At 43.8% G+C, this 12,935-nt stretch overlaps 1 protein-coding gene across 1 annotated transcript in view; it reads left to right on the top strand.

Moving 5' to 3' along the window:
* Positions 1-12,935, top strand: part of HS6ST2 (heparan sulfate 6-O-sulfotransferase 2) — a 218,453-nt gene that overhangs the window by 160,015 nt on the left and 45,503 nt on the right. The window lies entirely within an intron of this gene.

Raw genomic sequence — 12,935 nt, 5'->3', positions numbered from 1 at the left:
GGCGATGGCAGGTAACCCCAGAGCTGGGGCTGTGCAGGGGGAGTTAATTATCAGGACCTGTGTTTCAATCAGAGTCTTCCAGAAACGCTGTGGGCAAGAACGTTTGCAAAGGAAGACGTTCCCTTGGTATGCTCCCCCCCGCCCCGCCTCACTTTATTTTAAACTGACTCCGCGCATGGCAATGTCAGCTGTGTGAGCACCTTTCGAAACTCACCAGAGGCGCCTCTGGGGTGCCCAAATGGTGCCACTCTACAAGGCCTATTTCTTTCCCCAGCCCTTTCCCCCAAGGAAGGGGCTGCAGACAGGCCTGGCAACGCTTCCCCTCGAAGGCAAACGCCAGGGAAGTCTGGCGGGGCATGAGGTCAGAAATGCCGTTATCCCTCGTGGGGTGCATGGTGCTGAGAATACTTTTTGCAATGCAGAAGGGAGCTTGTACCTTCTCTGTGGGCTAAGTGGTGACTGGGGCCGTTCTCTGGCAAAGGACCCGCCTCCCCCTTTTCACCCATGTGTGGGCTACCTGGCATTGGATCCCAGAGGGGAGGAGTCAGGGGGGCTACTTTCTCATTTGATCCCTCCCTAGAGCAGGTGGGCAGGGGAAGGGGGACAGAGCTTTGGTTACAGGGTTACACACACGCGCGCGCACACACACGTCTCGTTGTTCAGAGAAGCTGAGCATGCCCTGGTGGGGTTAGTAATGTACTACTGAAAATTGAATTGTCCTTAACCCTATATGGCAGCGTAAATTACTGTCTCCTGGAAGAAAACTGGGAAGGCTCTGTCTCTCTCCAGAGTTACTCCGGGGTCACTGCAGCTTCCGGCCACCCCTCTTCTCTGCTTAATTAAATTTACCGAAACAAGGCACCGTTGGAGAGTATCAGTGGCACTGGAGCAGCCATATCGTCACAGAGCTGGGTCTGCTGCTGTTACAGTGCCCAAGTGCTCTATACCCTTCTACGAAGTGCTTTAGCATTTGACGGGGGTGAATTGAGACCGAGATTAAGTGACTTGTCCCCGGTAACGCAGGAAGTCTGTGGCAGAGCTAGGGATTTAACTCAGCTCTCCAGAGTCCCAATCCAATGCTTGAATCTCAAAACTACCCTTCCTGTCATGTTGACTTCAGAGGCTGCAATTGAATAAACTTGGTTGGAATTAATCTTAGTTGTTCTGTGGTATCTAATTGTTATGATTATAAACTAATAGACACAGTCAGGGCAATAGCTGAGGTCATTCTTCAGTGGGGCCATTGTGACATCTGAGGTAACTCAAGCAATCGTCACACTCTCTCCAGCTAATTTGCATAATTTATTATTTTTTTTTAAATGGAAGGTCCCAAATTACATGAAGCTAGAGTTAAGTTGAACATACATATCAGTAACATTTAAGAGTTATAAAAAAATAATTACAAGAATGCTATAGTTATCTGAAAACCAAGCATTACAAACCAAGGACATTCAAAGTTACTCTTAAACTTAAAAGTAATACAAACATTTTAAAGTATAGAAATGCACAGTCAAGGCACCCAAGGACCTTAACTCTGCCCTGTAATAAGTCATGGAATAATCAGCCGTGATGATTATGACATTTTAGTGTTTGTGGTTTAGGTTGGATGAAACTGATTTCTAAAGACAGATGTGTTTCTTCCCTTGTTCCCCTCTTGGCACCACTACAGGGCAGAGTTAAAATTGTTTGTGAGTCTTTATTAGCAAAGCACATTGTCATGTAATCTCTCTCTCTCTCCGATAGATACCTGTAGAGGCTTCGGCAGTGCAAGTTGGGAAGGTCCTTTACATCTCCTCCTACCTAACACTATTCCTTGGGGTGAGATCGTTAGGGACCCTGTGTCCCTCATTCCTCACTTGTTTCCTTGGTCTTTATAGATTTCCTCTCAGTGTTCCACTATGTCACTGTTTTCAGGTGAGCTCCAAAATTGGTGCGCTCACACTTGCTTGGCTTCTCCTGCCGTCTGCAGGCGTTCCAGATGTACCAGCTGCAGACTCTGCAGGAGTTCATTTGGCACAGTGCTTTGTAACGATAGCACTGCTTTTAGTTTTTATGTAATATCCTTCCTACTCAGAAAGGCAGTGTTTCAACCATTCTTGCTCCCTCTCTGAATATGGCTAATGTGGGGCTGGTTTACTAAAAACTACTATTACCATTAATAGCAGTCTATAATTGACATCCCAGCTGCCAGTCAAACAAAAATCTTGTTTTAGCACAGCTTAAAATGCTTCCCTTGTAGCACCAGAATGACGTGAATACCCCAGTGGCCTCCTGGGATCATCTGGCATGAAAGTTCCGAGTTTCTACACTCAGTGCTAAAGGTGGTTCTATTATGAGTATTTATTGATGCCAGGTGAGTGTTCTTTGATATTACCTGTGCTAATTGTAATTTGTAATGCTAATAATCCCTCCTAAGATTTTATATTGCAGAACAGCGCTCTTGTTTGCTTGGTTAAATGCCATTATGCATTCCTATCTATGGCATGAATGAATTTTCTCTTCTCTTCCCCTGGCCTTGTCATAAAGGGTTTTTAGGTGGGTTGCACAACTAGCTGAAATGAAGTTTATTTTTAGTTACTAAATGATAAAAATGAGTCTTGGATCTGAAGCAGATAACTTACGCTATCACTGTACATTCGGCTGTATGTCAGAGAGACAGCGTGGGCCCGAGGTTACAGCACTGGCCTGGGAATCAGGAGACTTGAGCTCATATTCCTGGCTCTATCACTGACTTGCTGTGTGACCTTGGACAAATCAGTTCACCTCTCTGTGCTTCTGGCTGCCCTTCCACCCTTTGTCTGTTGCCTATTTAGTTTGGAAGCTCTTTGGAGCAGGGACTGACCCCTTACATGTTTGTATGGTGCCTCGCACAGTGGGGCTTGGATCTCAGCGGGAGCCCTTAGGTTACTATAATGACTCAGATATTTAAAATGAGTTGAATTGTGGTACTAAATTTTCATATAATTCTGAATGGAATTAGGGAATCGGGAACAGCTCTTATTATTATTCGCCCTTCAAAAATGAGCCGACACACGTGAGATAGCAGGCAGTTTTCGGGAAGCATGATGTTTAATAACATATTTGCTATTGATTAGCGCTAGTTTTAAGCCTGTATGGGAAAGTTAGCAACTTAATGTAGAGAAGAAACGTGCTGTGGAATGTTGACACGTAGCTTCTTGGGCGAAAAGTTTAAATTTAAAAATCTTTCATATGTAATCCTGTTGGTATTGCATCTCCCTGGTAACGCTGTTTTGATTTACAACCTTTAACAGCCTAAATATGAGTCGGGTTATCTTTCTATATGCGGAATCTGTCTTTAGGTTCGGTGACCTTGAATGACTCTTCCAATTATCCCGTTATCATACGGAGGTGTCATTTTTGATGAAATTCACTCAGAGTATTGATTTATTAGACACCACAATCCACTGGCTGTCCTTTGCCCAATGATCTGTCAGTAAAAAATGGACCTTGTGATGTCTGAATATTCATCCCATTTCCATTGTTTATCCTGCTAGAGCACTCATTAGATTCCCATGTGTAAACAGCTCCTATGCTAGTAGAGATAACAGCAGTATTTCATACATCTGAAATAACAGATGGACCCAGCTACATAGACTCCACTTTCCAAAATACACTCTCCACTTATGCAGACTGGCCTTTCCAAATACCTCTGTCTCTCTGGTCTAAACAATATGCATCACTAAAGCCACGGCATCAAACAAAAAGCATCTTTTTTTGGACATGTTTGCACAGTTATTATGTACTTTGTGTGGTAGTCAGACTTCCAAATCATCAAATAAATGGCTGGAAATTTAATTTCATCTGTTAGAATACAAATAAATAAAATGGGTAAAGCTCCCTAAAGCTTAGTGGTTAAATTTCAGGTCCAAGCAAACCTGTAATGCTCTTTTAAACGAGTACAGTGCGCCTCATGTTAATATAGTATCCAGTAGACACATTGCAACTCAATAGTAATTCCAGTTATTAGCACTAATTATTCCTTTCCATCAAGGAGTGCAGTGTGAGCAGCTCAGGCTTTTAGGCTCATCATGCCAATTACTGTCCTCCTTTGCTCCTTTCTCCTCGTTTAGAAAGTCCTCTAACTGTTGCATTCACTCAGCCGTGCTGCTTAGGTCAGTCAATCTGTGTAGCGACTTAGATTTAAAAAACAAACCAAAGCCCAAGGTTAATGTTCTGTCTTAAACCAAATGGGGGTGGTGGTGGTGGGAGAATGTTGAGCTGCTGTTAGGAAAATATATTACCATGTACCTACATCAGTCTGGCACATACGCGCTTCTTTCAAAGCACTGGTGGGCATGGCCAGACTGATGTCATCCCTATACCTATCCCATTGTGAAAGAAGTGTTCTTCCATATTATGAAAGTGCTCAACTATTACTAAATCATGGCCAGATGGATATTTTAAGACCATTTTACAGAAGGCTGGTGTGCTCTAAAGGCCAATGGTGGAAGATATGAGAGGAAATAAATGAATGGAAGCTGATCGAATTTGGATGGCGTCTATAGAGCTTCAGCTGATGTAAATTGTCATAGCTCCGTTGAGGTCCTTGGAGCTGGACTGCCATCCTAAAGATATGCTAATTGATGAACCCAATTAGAAAAAACTGCAGTTAACCTCCAAACTCTGTTCCAACTATGAGCCTCATTGGAAGCATCTGAGTTCTTGATCCCTGGTGTAAGTTTTCCAGTATTAAATGTTGTTGATGGGTTTATTCACTTGATGTTTTTGCTTTGGCAGGAAGAATTTGCCCAAGTGTTTTTTACAATAATGTGTGTGTGGGGGGGGAGGTGGCGACACCTAGACAGGTATCCAAATGATTTGAATAGTACAGTCATGTTGTAAGCAACTTGTGGGCCAGACATTATATGCCGCAGATTCTTTAAGGGACACTGACACCAATCGGCCAGCTCTTACTAAGCACTTTTTCCAAAGCTGTGTACAAACTAAGACTCACTATAATTATTATCCCCATTTTCTAGAAGAGCAGAACTCAGACCCACAGTGGTTACTCAACTGGCAGGTTGCTGTCAGAGCTGGGAACGGTACACTAGACATCTGGATTTGCAATGCCACGAATGGTCCTCTGAGTCATGCACCTTTCACCTAATTATCAGGAGGGTAATCCCACCGTTTGCAAATTTTTTTAAAAATGTAGATTCTTTTCCAAATAACCATGGAAATGCTAAGAGCTCAGATGCATAATTATTGAAATGTGATGCCTGACTCTGTAAGACTGGGTCTGCACTACCTAGTTGTGAAGTCTTTACTTGTCTTATCCAGAGCAAATGTAGTTTGATAGGGTTGTTGTTTTTTTGCTTTTGCTCTCTCCACTTTACTTCACCAACTCTGTGCACCAATTAGACACTCTAGGAGGGCTTAAAAATAGTTGTTATTCCATTGGTTCATGAAGTGGCAGCTCGCCAGATCTGAACCGTTTTTGAGTGTTTATTAAATAGAAAGTCATTTGATTGGGAAGAATCTCAGAAGTGTCTTTTCAAGGCTATAAAACGTATTGGGAAGTAGCAACTTGGGAGAGGTCTGGTTTTTACAAGTCGGAATAACTCTTTTCGGTTAAATAAAAAGCAAGGCTTATCCTAAAGACATGGCTAACTAAACTTCTTATTATTTTAGCTGGAATATGGCTTTGTAATTAAGAAAATCTAGAAGAGCAATAATGTCCATCCCATTTTAGCATACAGTGCAAAAAGCAAACAGAAGGGTAATCGCTAGTAGATTAGTTGTTGCTTTGGGAGATTATGCTTCAAGGTTATGCAAATTCTGTTATATTCACTGCATCTAGTATAGGTGCAGAAATATATTTTCTTGTTTTATTGGCCTTTGTTGTAATAAATAAGCCTGCGCTGCAAAATATATGGGGAGCCTATAAATATGGATTTGTTTGAAGCAAGATGCTTTCTGGGCTAACTTAAACGCATCCTTACCATTAATTTATGAGGACAGGTTGTATGGGATCCTCTGAGATTTTCTCCTGTCTGCAGCCACTGACAGCATAAAGGACAGCATGAGCGCTGAACGACGGGCAGTAATAGCAATCCAGGACAGAAGACCAGACATTTTAAAGACAGGTATCCCAAGAAAATGAATCCAGACTATAGTGGAACTAGTCAGTAACAGCATTTAGAAAATTAGCTGTATCCTTTCCAGCTAGCTATGTGACATTTTCTAGATAGCATCAGAACAGGGCTGCCTGTTTTCCTTTCTTTGTAGAGTTGACTGGGTAATGTACATGGGGAAAGTATCTCAGGCAATAAACTGCTTGTGGGTTTTTGATAACTGAAGTGGAGGTTTTTGATCATTGCAGGAGCGGTGCAACAGACCCTACACCAATTCTATGAATGGTATTTTTCCTAAGCAACAAGATAAAAGAAGATTTAACCAAGCCATAATATTTAGAAAACAATAGAAACGAGTGAGAGAATGTTTGGGGATTTTGCATCCTGAAGGTTGGAAAGTTTAGGGCTGATGCTTTCTTGGGCTTCCTTCTTAATGCCTTTTTCTGGTGGCCCTTAGATGGGTAATTGTTTGAGAACACATGCTAAGCCACAGAATGAATTCCGGATGTGCTGCCAAAGGCAGGGGTCTGATGCTGCCCAGTTCAGGTCCCTGGTTCTTTAAAGCTCTTAGTGATGCGCTTAAATTTAGGCACATGCTTAAGTCCACCCCTATTTGGCTAAGCATAACAGCAGGTCTTTAACCTCAAGTACGTGCTTAAAGTTAAGCATGTGCCAAAATGCTTTGCCAAATCAGGGTGTTAACACGTAAGTTAAGGCCCAGCCCTGCTCTGGAACTTCCATCGACTTCACTCCTATTGGCTTGGTTCTGTCCAGTACCCAGGATACCATGAGGGTTTACGTACAGGGCGATTTGGCAGCCTTTTGATATTTACTCGGACTTTGAGAATTTGGGCTCCCTTCTCCTAGAAGAAGTTATTTGTTATCTGAATAAATGTGCTTTGTTGGGCCAGGCATGCTGAAGGTGCTTCTGTGCGTTTGGTGTTTGTTAGCTGTGGTCTGCGTTGTTCTAGATATTATCATAGAATATTAGGGTTGGAAGGGAACTCAGGAGGTCATCTATTCTAACCCCCTGCTCAAAGCAGGACCAATCCCCAACTAAATCATCCCAGCCAGGGCTTTGTCAAGCCTGACCTTAAAAACCTCTGATGGAGATTCCACCACCTGCCTAGGTAACCCATTCCAGTGCTTCACAACCCTCCTAGTGAAATAGTGTTTCCTAATATCCAACCTAGACCTCCCCCACTGCAACTTGAGACCATTACTCCTTGTTCTGTCATCTGATACCACTGAGAACAGTCTAGATCCATCCTCTTTGGAACTCCCCTTCAGATAGTTGAGCACTTGCGGCCCACTCCAGCCCAACACCACCTGCGGGGCATGTGCGGAGCAGAGCCCTGGAGTAGTCCTTGTCCCTCTGCCCCACAAAACCCAGCTTGTGCCCTCTCCATTGCACACGGATCCTGCACAGGAGGGGGCTTGCTTTTCCCCGGAGAGCAGAGTGTGGCTCTAGGAGCAGTTTGTATGTAAAGCCAAGCTGTCAGGCGTGGTGCCTTGTTGGGATACGAGCAGACTGCATTTAGGTGTAGAAATGCCTTTCTCACCCCTGGATGTTAATGTGGGCATCACAACGGGAGCTCCGGCTGACCTGTCAAGCTGTCAAGCTGTCCCTATGTTTTGCATCCTTAGATAACAGCCAGGCCCTGACTTCCTTTGTCGCCTCCTAGGTGCACTGCGTTCCACCTGGGAAATATTTGTGAGTGCACCTGCCGTTAGCTCTTCCGTCTTGAGGGTTATGAGAAGGCAGGTCAGGTGGCACTTCTTGCAAACATAGCCATTGCATCAATAAGGATTTCTGTGCTGTGGCTGAGAAGACAACCCTGGTGGTTTTTCTGATGCAAATGGCTAAAATGCATCTCTCCTCATTTAGGTTGTGAGCGGGGTTTGGTGTCGTGAATGTTTTCTGTTACCAGAGGACATAAAGAAACACAAGGCAATAGAACTAACGACTGAGCGACATGGAATGTCCTTTCTGGTCTTGAAGAATAGGAGCTGGGTTCAGTGTAGCAGTCGAGATAAAAAATAATCTTACCCCCGCAGATATATTGGCCTTCAAAATGGCTAATGATTAAATAATTATCCTTTTTCTCCTGTAAGCGTTCTACCTGTCAGGGGCGAGGTGCTTTGATGGAGTGTTAGATTAATACCTTCCGTCTCCAGCTCAGTTAAATCTCTCCTGTTTGATGAGCACAGTTATTAAAAACACTTATAAATGGAAAGTTGTGTGCCACTCGAAATGAGCTGGGGCCTGTAATTTAACAGTGATTAGTATGTTTGTGTACCGAACAAAATGTGCTTTGTTTCCCTTGTTTATCAAGGTTTTTATTCCCCAGTGAGCACGTCTCAAGCTGAAGCCACAGTCAGCGTCCCACGTGCTCCCCATCAGAGTGTATTTATTAAAATGTTTCATTTAATGAAGAAATCTCAGAGGTGGGGCTGATAAAACAGCAACAAAAACATTTGCCGGTGAACTTCTCCTCTGAGTTAACTTTGGTTAAATTAAGCTTGCAAACAGATGGATTCCTAAGTTAGATCCTAAATTGCCTTGGAGAAGGGGGAAAAATGTATCCCAGATTACATATACGTGTTTTGTGCTCGAGAAATCGCTGGTTAAGAGAATATGCGTTGAACCCGCTGATAGCAGCAGTGTGGAGAGGCGCTATAAGCAGCCATATTTACAAGCAGATCTTATGGCGTCTACAAGAAAGGCGTGGCCTCTTGACATGGTCTTAGGATAACCCAAAGGGGTGAGTTTAGGATAGGAGTGTCTGCGCTGCACTGTGTAGCCATGACCCCTGAACAAAGATGTTTAGTGTCGTAATAGAGCGATTTCCCTGAGAGTAAAGCAGCAGCAATGATCTTCATGAGAGATTTAAAAACCACGAGGAAATAGTTAAAACGGAAGCAGAAAGAGAGGAAAAAATACCAGGGGCCAGGTCCTTGGGGGTGTAAATCAGCGTATCCCCACTGATTTCCCAGGAGCTGTGCCAGCTGAGGATCTGCCCCCATATTTAAAGTGTCAAAGATTTATATGCCTCTGAGCAACTGACACAGAACCTGCCAGGAGAGTGGTGAAGAAACAGGGAATTCGGGAACTAAAACTTTCTGTGGAAAGTGGAAATCCCGTCCCACTCTCGTCAACGCGAGAGAACACAAACGCTGAGAAGTCAGGTTCATGCTGAAGCCCGCTGAAGCAGCGTGCAGAGCAAATAGATGAAAACATCCATTTAAACAACATATACTACATGAAACTGTGTATTGACTGAAAGGAACCCAGGCTACCATGGGTGAGGGAGCACTTTGGGTGCAAAATAAAGGTTATGGAGAAGATAAAGTTACCATAAAGGAAGATGGAGAGACTCCTGTTCCCCAGGAAGTATTGGAGTGCGGACTTAGCAGTGGACTGTGGTTTCTGAGGGAGACTTTATGGAGCAACTTGAGAAACTACCGCATTAAAGCCATGAGGGCACCCTAAGAATTCAGAAAGAAGCAAAATAGAGAAGGTGCTTTGGCTTTTAACAGATTGGATTATTTTATGGCCATTTACTATTGTAGCTATGCAAGTTAAAATTGTGGTAAAAATAATCCAATCTTTGTCTTCAGCGTGGGACCCGATCCTGGTCACAGGTGTCATAAAGGATTTGGTTTCTCATTTGTACAACCCTGCATAAACCAGGGCTATTATGGTTTTATCAGTCTTCCTATGAAACGTGGTATAATGGACAGTACCAGAAGCAAGATCCTGGACTAGATATGAATCAATCTGACCCCTTCTAAAAAGCCCAGTGTTTCTAGTAATTAACAACTCTCATTTTTCATTATTTTTGGAGTTTCTGTTGGTTTCTTCGATTGCTGTTCTTCTGGAATTACTCCATCAATCCAGCACTCGCTGTTTTGGCTACGGGTCTAGAGTTCAGAGAACCCATAATGTATCGTGTTCACCACAACTAGTCTCCAGTTGTGAATTTTTAATTATGCCAGATCATTTTCAGTAAATGGGACTTCAGACTCAATTAGTGCTGTCAGATCCAATTTTTCACTCACCTGCTATTGAGCTCATCCTATGTTGTTTGCAGTAATTGCCAAATCCACAGGAAAGATGAGACTTGCCCAAGATGAATGTCTGCGGCATTTCCCATTCTCGGAGCCTGTCTCTGGCATAGTGATAGAGGCAGTTAATCCAGCTGAAAGTCAGATGCTGAGAGAAATGTCTATCCAGTGAGAAATATTTTCTTTAAAGTGATTATAAATGAAAAATGGGTTCTTCCTTTTACATAACAAGACCATTTTCTCTGAGCCCCATGAACTTGCATCTTAATCAAAAGTACAAATTCTCCATTCTGCAGATACAGCTTTGTGAAGTCTTTGACCACTCCTGGCTCTAGGGCTATCAACCAGAGTCTGTTCTTAAATTTGGTTATTCGATCAGAATGCAAGTTTGCACGTGTTAGCCATAAAGGAACTAAGACTAAACTAAGACCCCTTTTAATTCTAGACAGGGTGAGAATAGGGCTGGGCACATACCTCTCTCCTAGCAGATGCCTCTAGGGGTTCATCCCATGTGAGAGAGCCCCTCAAAAAGAAGTCTATCTCCCCTTTCAGATCCCTAAGACAAGTCCTAACTCAAGGCCCTCAGCACTCTCTCCACAACCCCGAGACAAGCATTGCTTCACACTGCCACATCTCACTCATCTACAGCATCCCCTACTCCTGATTGCTCACTTGAAAAATATCAGGTTTGAACTTGGTGATACGCAGCAGAACCTTCCACTGAATTCAGCGGCTTGTTCATTTGAGCGGGTCATTTTCAGGAGCCAGACATACAGTCTGTACCCTTGGATTTTGATCAGTTTTGATTGATGGATTGATTTAAAGCCCCAGAAGGCCCATTGTGGGGATATAGTCTGACCACCTGCATAATACAGCCATCAACCCTCGCCAGGAATTCCTGCATGAAGACCATAACTTCTGGTCAAGCTATCGCAGATCTTTTCGAAAGGTACACGCTCTTGATATAAAGACTTGAAAGTGATGGAGAACCTGCCACCTCCCTGGGGAGAAGTTCCGATGGTTAATTCCCCTCAATTTTAAGAATTTGCACCTTATTTCTAATTTGAATCTGCCCAGTCAGCTTCCCTCCATTGGACCTCGTTATGCCTTTGTCTGTTCGATTACAGAACTCTCCACTGTCAGAAATCATTGCCCCATGTAAGTACTTGTAGACCACGCTCAAGTCCCCTCTTCACCTTGCTGCAGGCAAGTGTTGCTGCATGATTTGGTCACGAGCTATAGGTTACAGTAAAGGGACCATTTTTAAAGGAGGGGCTAAAATTCTGTGCCAGTTGCATATGGCCCTGGATGTGAAATCACCCCCTCCCAAGTGGGGAGAGAGACTCAATCACACACACACCCAGCTCCCTTGCAGGCAGAGGGGCACAAACACTACATCAGCTCTTCTCCCAGCACACCTGGCCAGCTACGGTGGAGCAGCTGTCCTTCAGGAATTTTCCTTCTATCCTCTCCAGTCCCGCATCCCTTCACTCAAGGGCCAGGTATAATCCAGCTCGGCATGAGATGAGAGGGAAGAACAACCTGAGGCAGTACAAGATCATCCAAGATGAGCGCACACGCGGCTGGAAGTCGTGTTGTCCCCGTGATTTTATGGACGCTGTTAGTACTGACCCTTGTGTGCTCTCCAAGCGGCGATGCCCCTGGTGGTAACAAGATCAGCTGCTCTTAAGTGATAGCAACACATTTGATCAAACTAAGAGGAAGGCACCTCCGTGTATATAAGATAAAAGAACCTGTTCTCCCTCTCAGAATCCAAGCAGCCCCATCTGTCTTCCTCAGTTCTTAACCAGAAGATGTTCTGCTAGCTGTGAGCTGAGCATGTATCTGTGGTTGAAAAGTCTATCCCCACCATGCTGGCTTCATTCCATACTGCACCTCACCTACATACAGAGAGTGGTTTCCATCCTATACTTCGAGCTGAGCACAGCTTGTCCTCTTGGCTGGAAGCAAGCTACCTTTTGGCTCACCTGCTAATAGCAGAGCTGGCAGACTTGGATTCTCTGCGCTGTTCAGCTTCCACATTCACGAAGCATGGGTAACTGCTGTATGTACATATGGCTGTTTTAATATTTTAGTTCCTGATAGGAATGCACCAGGAAATGGGTCCTTTGCCAGACAGGGTTTTGGGAAGAGTAAAGCAAGCTACAGACCAGAAAACGGTTTGTGTACAAAGCCCTGACAGTTATCTCAGCTGAAATCAGTGAGATTCAGCCAATCTTCTATCATCCATCAACCAATCTAACCTACCCTCCTCCTGCACTTTCCTTTCAGCTAATGTTCTTCCTAATGCATGAAATACTGGACAGCAGGAAAAACCTACGTCCTCTCCTCTGGTCCAGGAAATCAAACCTCACCCAAGACAGTGCTTATATGACACTCAGTGCTGGAATTCTTTATAGTTGAAACAAAACCAAGTGTGCATTAGGGCAAGTTAACCTTTATTTATTTTTATTTCTGTGTATTTATAAAATATAGTTACAAGGGCCCATCCCTGATCTGGGCGCCTATACCATAGGTTAAAATACGCAGAAGAACACACATACTGAAGGACCACCCATGAATATAGCCATTCACAGTCCCTCAGCCCACTCCATCCTCAGCAACTAGAGAAAGGAGACCAATAAGATCGGCTTCGCGGTGTGTCTCGAAGGCTGGAAAGTCACCTGTGTTCTAAAGTCCTATGAAAATGTTATTCTTGAACCTTGAATGGGCCTCTGTGGGTGCATATGTGGGCAACGCATGTACACAGAA

This window comes from Trachemys scripta, chromosome 9 (genome assembly GCF_013100865.1).
Source record: "Trachemys scripta elegans isolate TJP31775 chromosome 9, CAS_Tse_1.0, whole genome shotgun sequence".
NCBI lineage: Eukaryota > Metazoa > Chordata > Testudines > Emydidae > Trachemys > Trachemys scripta.
Note: the sequence above shows the minus strand (reverse complement) of the source record. Positions and strands in the feature narration are given on the sequence as shown.